This window comes from Megachile rotundata, chromosome 6 (genome assembly GCF_050947335.1).
Source record: "Megachile rotundata isolate GNS110a chromosome 6, iyMegRotu1, whole genome shotgun sequence".
In the NCBI taxonomy this organism is placed as follows: domain Eukaryota; kingdom Metazoa; phylum Arthropoda; class Insecta; order Hymenoptera; family Megachilidae; genus Megachile; species Megachile rotundata.
The window spans coordinates 18,967,601-18,979,952 of record NC_134988.1 but is presented as its reverse complement, the minus strand read 5'-3'; positions in this window follow the sequence as shown (position 1 = coordinate 18,979,952).

Here is a 12,352-nt window from a genome sequence, read left to right as displayed (position 1 = left end):
TTTTTGTTCCGGTAAACGGATGCATCGGCGAAAGATTCGGGTGGATAGCAGAGGATCGACAAGACTAGTACGGTTGTTTTCGCGACAGGCACGACGGGTTCGGTTCGCGACCGATGGAAACGTCCGAAAGGAAGGTTCGAACGCGCGAAACGCGCGACAGGTTAATCGTGGATGGAAGTTGAAATACGTAATGATCGTTTCGCGGTCGTAAGGAGTAGACGTAATGTGCGTATATTTACTTTAGTACCCACCTGTTGCCGTAACCCAGTTTCTTACGTATACCAACCGGAAAGTTTTTCAACTTTCCAAGGATTCCTGAAATTCTCGAGCCGTATAGTTGGGACGGAATCGATTCGCATCGCGAACGTCCGAATTACAGGATGTTAACGCGCGGATACTTGGACAGGTAAGCGATTGGGCGAACGGCAAAGGGTGGTGTATGGCGCGTGGTCGGAAGGGAAAGAGGGAGAAGAGCGGAGCAGAGGGATATATAGAGCGAGAGAGAAACGGGTGAACGTTCGTGACAACGAGATGGCGAGTTTTTCCGTTAACATCGACGATACGATAAATGGACAAGAAACGTTTTATTCGCAGCGGTCGCGGCGTTATCGGCGACGTCGTTTGTCGCAAGGAACACGTAACAATTTTAAGGCTGCATAGTTTTATGATTAGTCAAATTCGACGCGACGCTCCCTTTCGAGCGTTCAAAGTCCAGATACGGATCGGTTCGCGTTCCCTTCGCGAATAGAAATTGCGTAGCGATCGATCGGATTCGCTGCTTCGGCATTTGCATACAATCGGCAACGCGTTTGCTCTTGCGCACGCAACGAACATCTCTCAACCGGCTGTCTTACTTTTACGTTTTTCGCATCGTTCGCCGAGTTGTAGCTTAATTCGTTGCATATTTAATATTCCGATAGTTGCGTATTCTCGAATCTTGAGGATTCCCTCCTCGAAGGAAAATGTTGGTTCGACGATAGCAAACGAAGAAACGAGAAGACCGAATAAATCTCGGATAAGAAGCTCGCGTACGGGCAAATAGTCGGTGAAATCGATAGATCGGTAATGGGTTGGATGCGAATGGATAGGTAAGTCAATAGATGGACGGATATATAGATAAACGGCTGGATGGATGGGCGGATGAATGGATAGATAGATAGTTAGATGGATGAATGGATAGACCGATAGATGGAAAGATATAGCGCGTAAAAGAGGAAGAAAGAGGGAGGTATGGCGCGACGCGTCATTGCACGCGCACGTGCATTGATACCGATATTTATGCCCGCCAGTTAATCATGTCAAAGTCGTTTGATTTGTCGTTGGCTTTTATGGAGGGGAATTAAAACGTTCATTTCGCCGCAGACACTGGGCAACAGTGTGTTCGTCCTGCGAGCGTTGTCGGCGTTGCTGTTGTCGCTGTTGTCGCCGTTGTCGCGATTACTCTATGAATTATTTTCTGGACAACCCTTGCGCGATGTAACCGAATGGAGAGGGGGAGAGCTTTTTGGAAAATTACGGTAGCCGGTTTACGTGGAAAATTCGAACGTTTGACGGGCGCGATCGTCGTTGACAGGATAAACGGAGCAACGATCGTTGGTCGCGAGAGGCGAGACCGTTCGCGGAGAAAGGTGAACCCGAGAAACGTCGCCAGGAGGAAGAAGGTTGGTAGGTGGACGAAGGAGACGGTCCCTTGCGAATCGACAGTCGTCCGTCAAGGCGGTAAGTGACGCGACAAGACGCGGGACGACGGGACGCGACGCGACGCGACGCAACGAGTCCTACTATGCGAACAGAGAGTGAAAAGAAGCGAAAGAGACGTGTTCTCGGTCTCTCTGTTCTCGGGTCGAGAATCGGTCTACCGAGAATTCGAGGCGAACGAGAGAGAGGAGAGATGGACGAGAGGGTGCGGTAGAAGAAAAGAGAGGAACCTAAGGGATGGGGATGATGGCGGTGGTAGCGTGGGGTGGTAAAGGAAGCAAGGTGGAAAAGGAGGCAGTAGCAGTCGGCATCAGCTAGGTCCGCGCACTTCTATCACGTTGGGCGAACGGGCGGACAGCTCCGAGGCGATTTGTCTTTCATTTCGGGCTAATTTATTGCGCCCAAGCAGCTTCCCTTCCTCTCTCCCTTAGCCTCCCCCTCTCTTTCTCTCTCTTGTACACACACACACACACACACACACTCTCTTTTCTCTCACGGCGTTTCTTCTTCCCTCGAATTCTACCACTTACCCCTCTTAGTCCCTCTTTCTTTCTCTCCCTTTCTTTCCGCGCTCTTCGCCTCTCGTCTTTCTAGCGCTATTCTCGACTCCGCACCATTCAACCACGCCCCACCCAACTAATGTCCCACATAAAACTTGGTATCAGCGATCCTCAAACGGGGATTTACAATCCCTTCAAGCGCCGCTGTCACGATAAATCCTCCAGGGCGACGTCGATATATCTCGCGCGCGAATACTTCTGTCCCTAATGGATACCCCACGGTACATACAACGCGCGTCGAACCTGAAACCAGTCTAGATCTTTCGTACATCGCTTCCAGACTCGATTCTCTTCCTTCTTTCCCTTCCATCCTTCTGGCATGTTTCGCGCAATAACCGCGTTTACCGGTTTTCTCGAAAGTCGAACGTCGCGTTCGGTGAAATACCTTTTTCGCCTATCGGAAACGTCCGGTAGCGCAGAAACCAAAGTCAATTTGCTTATCGGCTAAGCGTCGAAACAGCGAAACAACTCGATAATTGTATCGAGCGCACGGTTTAGCCGGGTAAAACTTACGAGTCGCCGTTCGTTTTCTTCGTTCCTCGAGAAAACCGTAAGAAAGGCGTGACGCGCGAGATCGGACGCGTCCCTTTTCGAAGCGTAGACCGAGAAAGCGGCCAGCAGAGAGGATAAGAAACGGAGGAAAGGATCTGCGTGAAAACGCATTATCCAGGTTATAACGCCATCCTATTAGGGTAGTCGTCGCCGACAGTTAATAAGAATAAAAGCGCGCGTTCGTGCAATTAAGAGCAGTAATAAGCGCCTTAAGGCCAATAAGATGTTTCCTAATGGAACTAGCTAACAGCATCGAGGCAATTATCTAGGCGCGCGCATTAAAGCGAACGTAAAGGTCCAAAGTATACGGCATACTTTAATAGTTTGGTCGCGTTGATCCGATCGTATACGATTCCGATAAAAGATCGGCCTATCGCGCGGCTTCCTTTGCTTCCTGTTTGCCTGCCAGCTTCTTGGCTGCTTCGTAAAAGACGATCGTGCCGCGTGACACGGAACGCGAAACAACGCGAACGACCGAAACCGCGGCAGACGAAGGTATACATGTATATCGGTAGAAAGGAAAAGGAGCAAAGTCGTTCGAGTCGAGTCGCTTTAACGTTGTCGTAAAGGAGGCACGGAGCTAGAAGCGACACGGATAGACGGGAATAAAAGGAAGGAGGCGGCGAAGAAGAGACGGAGAAAGCTCGAAGGCTTTCGGCGTAAGTCCTCGTTATGATTCAACGCGCTCTAAGCCTTCCGTCTTTCTGTTCGCGTTCGCTAATTCTCCCAACGAGTTCCTCTCGGTTGCTCGCTTTCGCATCTGTCGGCGAAACGGGACACCGAGAAATATATCTACCGAACGAGGTTACGCGACGCGAGTGCCCGAAAGCTGCGAGCTCTCGCGCGATTCCGACGGATCGTAGTATATCGACGCCGTAGCGCGATCGCGTTAATCGCAACGATTATTAACTTGCTCGTAATTGCGACCGATCCTGAACGCGATGTAACGCGCGAGATAGAGTGTGCGTAGATAGAGTGGCGTAGGGAAATGGGAAACGAGCCGGTTACCGGTGCTGGACGATGCGCACGAGATTTCGCGATTACGCCCCGAAGAGGCAGAAAGGGGAACTAAATGCGAAATTCGTTCGCGAGTAAGCGACTTTTCTTCGACTTTGCTCGCGATCTGCCCAACGACTCGAGCTTTCGTAAGACTCGCTTATCTAGCGAGAGATCGGACCAACCGAGATTACGATCGTATTCGTAGCTGTATTTGCAGCATTTGCAGCATTTGCAGCATTCGCAGCATTCGCAGCGGTCGCAGGATGCAAGCTGGACGATGTGGCGCGAGAAAGGATAGGAGGGAGAGAGGTGTGCGTGCGTGCGCGCGCGTGCTTACGCTCGTGTGTGAAGCGAGCAAGAGAGGAAGAGAGAGACAGAGTCGGCGTTGTTTTACCGTAAGGGGTTAATTGCATTGCCAATAACAGATAATGCAACAATCAATGATTTAAGGGAGGTGGGGTTGGGAACGATGGAACCGGGAAAAGGGGAAGTGGGAGGGAGAATAGAAGGAGAGTTCGGGGGATGGAGATCGGGACGTGGTCGAGAATGGGAATGAGGATGACGAGGACGGGGACGAGGATGGGAATCTGGGAACAGGTAGAGGTCGGAGCGCGGAAAAGCACGGTACGGAACAAAGATAACTAGCGGAGCGCGTAGGTATGGGTAAGTAAGGGAGGGGGCGCGCGGTGGTTAGGATGGCACGAGAGGGTGGATCGGTGGCGCGAAGAGGAACGAGGTACACGTAGAACGGCGTAGAGGAAAAGGAAGGAATAGGTGGCCAGTGCGTGAGAAACGGTAGAGCGGGTATAATATCGAGGGGCATCGGCAGAGAACGGAAGGTCGCGCTTCCCCTTTCCGATCGGTTAGGTGACCAATCCAGCGTGGCCCATATACGCGAGGACGATGCGACGCGACCAGTTCCGATTCGCGATTTTCGCGCATTTACGCCGCTCGAAAGCGCCGATGATAAAAAACGCGTGCAACGCGAGGAGATGATTTTTCTCGAGGAGAACTCGAAGGACGTCGAGCGTCGAGAAAGTTGCCGCGAGTTCCCGAACCAAGGGGAAAGAGTAATCGTCTGTCGGGAAATTAATATAGGCAAGATTTGTTGTTATTGCGGGACAAGCGGTAGGAGAGCTACCGAGAAGAGATTGGCGCAGGATGGTGGCGCGCGCGGAGGACTTCTCAGGGTAGAGAGCAAACCCATTACTTACTATAACTGCCGGCGACGGGGTGGAGGCTGCTGACCGTGGTAGGAGTTGCTGTCAGGCATCCATCATCGCGACTAATGGCTCCACTCTCCTGCCAATAACATCCGGGTGCGCGCCTCCGGCCGGAAACCTCTACGGTCTAGTCGCTATGCTCGATCTTACGTTCGATGCCTCTGCCATCGATGAGCTACGACGACGAAACGCGAATTCGTCTCCGAATTCGTCGTCGAACAAAATTCTTCTCGCTGTTAAGCCGCGATCGACGTAACGCGCCGTTCGCACCGCTCGCATCGTTCGAGTTGTTTGTTCACCCCTTCGCGGCCGTTTGCGCCCGTTCGCGAACCCCTTGCCCCCCGTTCTGCCGGTTCCCGACGCTTTTCACTCCCTCTCTCACCTTCCTCGTCCGACACCGTTCACCCTCGTAGCGTTTATCCTTCCTTCGCTACGAGAGGATTTTCTGTCGCGCACCGGCCTGCGGATATGGATACGAGATTGCGTCATGCATATGCAGCTGCATTTGGCATCGGACCGTGCCCGTCCAATCACCGCCGTGAAACTTGATTGTCGCCGATTATCTACCACCGATCGACCTAATAAAACGCGAATATTTCCCAACATTACCGCTGTACCGCTGCGTCTAACCCGGACGTAACTCTTTTCTCCCTTGTTTTTCCTCTTTTTTATCTACGTTCATTCGATCGAATATATCGCGCCTACGCGTACGCTCGCGTAAATTTCGAGCGTACCTCGTACGAAACAACTGTTGGCTATTATCCTCGAAACATACTCTCTTAGTCGCGAATTCGATCGAATTAGTCTAATTAGTCGAATTTCCGTTTATAAAAGCGCGTTGCCGAGTAGAGAGAGATAGACGGACGAAGCGAACGACGAGTCGCGATTCGCGATGAAATCGTGAACACTCGTCGACGCGTGGTACTCACGGAAACTCAGCGCGCGAAGATTCAGCGGTTGTTATCGGTTCACGAACGCAAGAGAGCGATACCTGTTGCATACGTCAGGCATTCGTTCGCGAAAAACTGTTTGAGGAAGCAAAAAAGCGTATCTCGTGATTCGACACGGATATCGTTTGCTCGACGACCAACGACGCAACCGGCACGAACAAGGAATTCGAGTCGTTCGACGCGCGAGACAACGAACGAGATTCGCGTTACGAAACAGGCGGCGAAAGATCCGCGTTGAAAAACCGTGTAAATTTCGCGATGGCTGATAAAGTGGACCAGGCACACCGACGCGTCTAGTCGCGTCGCGTTATCTCGGCAATTAATATGATCGAGGAGACGTCTCTCGTGTCTCCGTAATATCCAGCAATGGCCCAAGTTCTGATTGCTTTCCCCGTTCCACCCACGTGTCGCGTTCGCTATCTCGAATACCATAACCCTAGCCCGTTTCCTCGCTTCTTCCACGCTCCTTCTCCGTTCGAAGTTACCGAAATCGACATAGAGTTACGCGTTTTAGCTGCTCCCGTAACGCCGTCGCTCTTTTAAGGTTAGCCTTCTTTCGTTTCGACCAGCGTCAGCTGCGTACTTTCGCGTTCGATAATCCGTGGAGGATACGCGTGTCTACCCGGCGCTGCTGGAGCGGGAGCTGCTTTTTTCGTTGATTAACCGTCGGGAAAGGACGGGAAAGGGGAAAAAAGGTCGAAGACGCGACGTTTCTTTGTGCGGTTCCATCGAACGAACCGACCGCGACCGGGAGACGTTAGATTCCTTTCGCTCTTTTCTTTCGTATCGCGGATTGAAGATTTTGCCGCGGGTATACAACGCCGAGATAAGAAGGGAAGATGTACGGCCACGCGATGCCTTCTTCGTTTTCTTCGCTTTCTTTCGCCCAATAATATCGGCTAGCTTTTCCTTTAAGGATTACGCGAAATATCCTTCGCGAAAATTAGAACGCGAGTAGAAAAGCAAAGCAACGGGACGTCGGCAAACGGAACGAAACGCTCGTGGACGATCCGCGTGCAACGATAACAATGCTTGCTTGTTCGTCGGGTGTATAAAACGATAAATAGCCGCGCCACTAGCGTGATAGAGACAGATAGGTAGATAGATATACAGGTAAATAGATAGATAGATAGATAGATAGATAGATACAGAGAGAAAGGAAGAAAAGAGAAACCCAGTGACTTCGCGTTAGCGAGAAAACGAGAGAGCGGGAGAACGAAACACATGTCCGTGTCACTGTCGTCTCTCCTGGCTGAATCCTGGAATTTATGCCGAACAGTGAATCATGTCAAAATTTGATTTGTCGATAGCTTTTATAGCGGCAAGTTATTGCGCCCGGGTTAGGTACAAATTCGGCACATTGGCACGGTATACGTCGCTGGTGTTTGAAACATTTCCATTTTGTCGGTTACGTTGCGTTTCCGTTGAACAGCGCGAACCTCTATTCCGCGCTGTAGCCATGGAAGGAGCAACAATTTTTCGCTGGAAATTTCGTAGGACCGTTCGAAAGTGCGACGTTGATTTTACTTTCGGTGACAGGGACGGTCGAAACGAGCGGTAATCGGCTTTCGATATTCGACGCGGACTCGTAAACGAAGATATCGGGTTTGCGCCTTGTTTTCGGAACTTTCGGTGCGTGAAAAAAACGAATGTTTACCTGAAAAGCAGGGTCGACAGATTTTGAAAACGTTACCGCGACTGCAGTCAGGCGGTACCGACGGGAGATACGCATATATCAAGCGGGCACAACGAATATATCATTCATAATTTGTTCGGAACGGTTGATTTGTAGCCCGCGACGTGTGGCGTCGAGCTGTCCCCTATACACGTATTCTCTCTCTCTCTCTCTCTCTCCCTTCCAGTCCACACACCCCATGCCTCTCTATTCATCTATCTACCCATCTTTCTATCCATTTCCATCTTTCTCTGTTTCGTTGTCCGTCTAACCGACTGTCCGTGTCGTTCGATCGGTCGCGCGCGCGTACGTACACGCGTCCTCTTTACCACTCTATACTCCCTTTCTCTCGCGTACTTGGAGTATCTCCGTTTCGCGCTTTTCCGCCTCTAACGCTCGTGCCGCTACCAAACTTCCTCTTCCCCGACCTTTTGATATATCCGCATCGAGCCACGTCACGCGGCATTCTATCCCCCGCGAGCGGAGATTGAAATTAATACCCAATAATGCTTGTAAATCATTAGGGAAATGCACGAGCCGTGTTAAAACCGCGCCCCCGTCCATCGCTGATGGCGGTCGTTTCGTGCTCGCGATACCGTTGCTCTCGTCGATCGTGGCATCGGTGTCGCGATCAAACTGCGTGTCGTCCGCGCTGCCGGATTTCGTTTCGAGTCGTCGAAGATACCGGAGAACACGTCGAAGGAGTCGACATCGAAAGTCGCGTTTTTCAACCTTCGAGTGCCCGTACGCCGAGGGTTGCTTACGCGCTCGATTCTTGAAAGATGTCCGTAGTCCGTGCGACTTACGTTGTCTGTGGAAACTGTGGAACTACGCGCCGATAGACGACGCACGAAGGACAATAACCGAAGGTGAAAAGAAAGATAGCGGCGGGTGAGAGAAATAGAAGGGGGAAAGGAAGAGGACGAGTCGATTCGTAGGAGGCGATATCGACGCGTTCGCGAGCGAAACGTCAACGGCATACTCGACGAACGATCTCGACGAACGTGTTTCCTTGCGGAGCGGAATGCAAAGACTAAAAGTTCGACGAGGAGTCGCGCGTAGGTGCAACAGGTGGCCCATAAAGCGTGGACGTCCGTTTATCAAGAACGAACGAGTGCATTCGCATTGACTGATGGATGTTCAGGTTCATTGTAACGGTGACGCGCTCGGTTCGTACGCATCGACTTTAAAACCGAACGACCGTGCAGATATACCTACACATATGTCCGATCGTACGGTTTTGCTTTTACGGTTTTACTCGATACTCGAGCAAAGCGTATCGATAGGAAGATCGCGTATTCGATCGCGTGTATTCGACGCTCGATTCGCTCGAAAGCTGCGTAATTTCGGTTGACCGCGAGTAAGCGCGATAAGACTCGAACAGGGCTCGGCGAGAAAAGCGGTGGCACGCGAAACTACTTGGAAGTTACGAAACGTTACATCTCGGCGAATTTAAAGACGAGGTGGGCCCGTCGAGGCTCTGCATCATAGTCCCGAGCCGTTGGCTCGTCCCACGACGATAGTAAAAACTTTTACGCTCCTTATAATTATTCGGGTAATTCGTGGTAATTAACGAGGCTGCGCGGAGTCACGCTGGCAATTTTCTGAGTAATATTTCTGCGACGATAATATCGGCTTTCCCTACGCCGCGCCAGCTCGGTTCCCTTCGCTGGAACAAGCTGTTTCTCAACGAACTCGCCTTCCTTTTTGATTTCTCGTCACCCTCGAGTATTGACCGACCGATATATCGCCGCGATAAACGCCAAAGCATTCGCGAACGCGTGTTCGGTGGCGCGAGGTCGCGTAGCTGCTAGGTCCGCGAAGAGTACGAACAAATATTCCAGGCAATTCTCTCTCGTTTTCCTGATACTTCGAACGCGAGCTACACTCGACGGATTCGCGAGAGATTCCGGCAAACTTGCTGGACGTACGAACCGGGATCTGCAACGATCTTCTCCTCGAATTTATTTGATCGTTTCTGCTGGAAATGACGTTCCGTAACGAGACATAAATTGGAAAAGCTGTGGTAAACAGGCTCGTACGTAATACGAGCGTACCGGCTCTTCCGCAGTTACGCGGTCTATTCGAGTTTACTGGTTCGACGACGAGACGCAACGACGTCGTCGAGTTTCGGCTGGAAAGCTTCTATCGTTTTTTATTTGTCTTTTTTCGCGACTAAATACTATCGGTAAAGGCGTAAACGCGCTGTTCGTCGGAAGAAGAAACAGCAACTATGACGGAAGCGTCGTAGAACGCAGAGCACAGAGAGAGTTTACGTAGGAGTGAAACGGTGGTTGAGTCGAGCGTAGGGAGACTGGCGGTCGCGGTAGGACGAGGGTGCAGGGGTGTGGGATCGTGGGTCTGCGGGGGTGGCTGCCGTAGCTGCCGGTGCTGCTCGGTATAAGCCAGTGCGCGTCAATAACCGTCCATCAGATGTAATAGCTCCCCGAGACACATCGGTTGCATTTAAATGGCTGCTTAGCCGACTCTGTCTCGACGCCGACGTGGATCTATGGAATTCCATCAAGCTGTACGGGATCCCTTATCGTCCTAACCGGGTCGTCGCGTCTCGGTCCAAGCGATCCCAGGCTCGCGTTATTTTCTTAGCGCGCGCTCTTCTTCCACAGAGTGCACTTTCGCGGTTGCTTCCTTTCTTCGGAGTTTCCCCGGAGTTTCCCCGCAGTTTCCACGGAGTTTCCCCGGAGAACGGCCAAATCGGAGCAACCTTTTTTTTACGAGTTCCTTCGCTCGTATACCTTTTGTCCTGGGTTAGCGACGTTCCGACTTTCAATCGACTCGTGCGTTCCTCAGAAAACGAGCGAAGCGAAGTCGAATCTCTCGAATCAGCGATTCGATTTGCCACGCAAGCTTGTTTTTCGCTTTGCTCGTTGCGTCGCATCGCGTCGCGTCCCGTTGAGTCTCGTCGCGTCGTGTCGTGGGAACGCGAGTCTCGCGACGATATGCTCGCGAACAGGAACGTTAGAGAGAACGGTTACGAGTTTGCAGTCGAGGCTCGATTCGCGGCTGAAATAGTCACGAAGCGAACGGTTCCGGGAGTCCAAGAGCCCGGGTAACGAGCAGCGTCTCGGCGAAAATCCGCTGACTCGGAGTTTTCTCGATTGGCTCCATCCGCGAACTACGTGCTCGTCACAACACTTCATTTCAGATTTCTACACTCTCGACCGATCTTCGTACCGTTCGCGTTCTCGTTTCATATTCGGTTCTTTTTCTTTCGCTGCGAGGCGACGCGACCCAATCTTCCGACCGTAAGATTCCTATCGAATTCGCGAATGCAAGATTGCTCGATCGAGGTCCCTTCGACGATTAGCCGGCAACTTAATTCCTCGTGGGTCACGAGGGTTAGCTCGCGTTGCCCGCGGGATCGTCTAACAGTAGACGAAGAGCCGGCGATAGCGACGGCGATGGCGATGGCGATGGTGGCGGCGGTGGCGGTGGAGGCGGCAGCGGTAGAGAAGGGGTGCGAGAGGGCAGCTACAGGCAAAAGGATCTGCATGGCGGCTCTACCGCGTCGCAAATCACTTAAACTGCGGCTGGTGGAGCTACGCGAGGGCAAGCTCGACTCTCGGGAAGGAGGGAGGGCTGGTGGATAGTCGAGGGTGCAGAGGATGGAGGAGGCGCACGAGGAACAGGGGCAGGAGGAGATGGAGGTGGAGGGTGATTATAAGACCGCTCGGGGTTGCTGGCTAGCGAGGTAGTACCATCCGTTATGACTATAAATCTAAGATAACAATAACGTCCCCCTCACCTCTGAGCTTCGTTCGGCTCTCGGTCGCCCTCTCTCTCTCTCTTTGTCTTACACGTACACGTACGCGCGCGCGACCGAACAAACACACACACACACCTACTCTCCCCTTCTATTTCACTCATCTTCCCTATTCTATCCTTTGCGCCTCTCTTTCCTTCCGTCCTTGCGACTCTTCGTACACCCTATCTAACCGACACGACGCGACGCGATGCGACGCGATGCGACGCGTTGCGACGCTTGGGTCTAAATCCTCTGGTTCGCGGCAACCGTTTGTCCAGCTAGCGTTAACGTCTGCTCGCGCTCGCTCTGTATGATCGTTCGATGCACGTGTCCTAAACGTTAAACGCTTGATGGAAAGCGAACGTTCTCGGTACGTTTACCGCGACGGAGCCGAAAACGACGTTCCCGACGATACTCGGCCGCGCTCGAACGGCAGGAAAGTCGTGCACGCGCGTTTTCGTTCGCGCGTTAAGCCCTTTGAAATTGATGCGCGCCAGCCACTGGACGCGCACTCGTGTAGCACACCTGTGAATTTATCGATATTAGCTGGAACGGCCGGTACAGCTGGCGCTAACCAAATGGAGCCGAATTTAGATGATTATTTCGGAACGCGTTCGAAGGAAAAGAGAAAGAACGCGGAAGCGACGGAGAAGAGTCGAAGGGCACGATACCTGGCACGATCGTTTTCTCCGTTGGCAAACGGAAGGTCGACGTTCTCCGCGCGCATTAGACACGGCTTAGGCGAAGCGATCGTTTGGCGAGCGTCGTTTCGCCGTTAGCGGTGGTAGTTGTAGGCGCAACGAGATAACGGTTTGCCTTTAACGTTTGTACCCGGTACGCTTTTAATTGGGCTTAATGCCGTAAACAGCGCGCGCGTTAATGAAAAGTACCTCGTCGCGGCATTACTATTCGGTACATTAAGTCGCAAA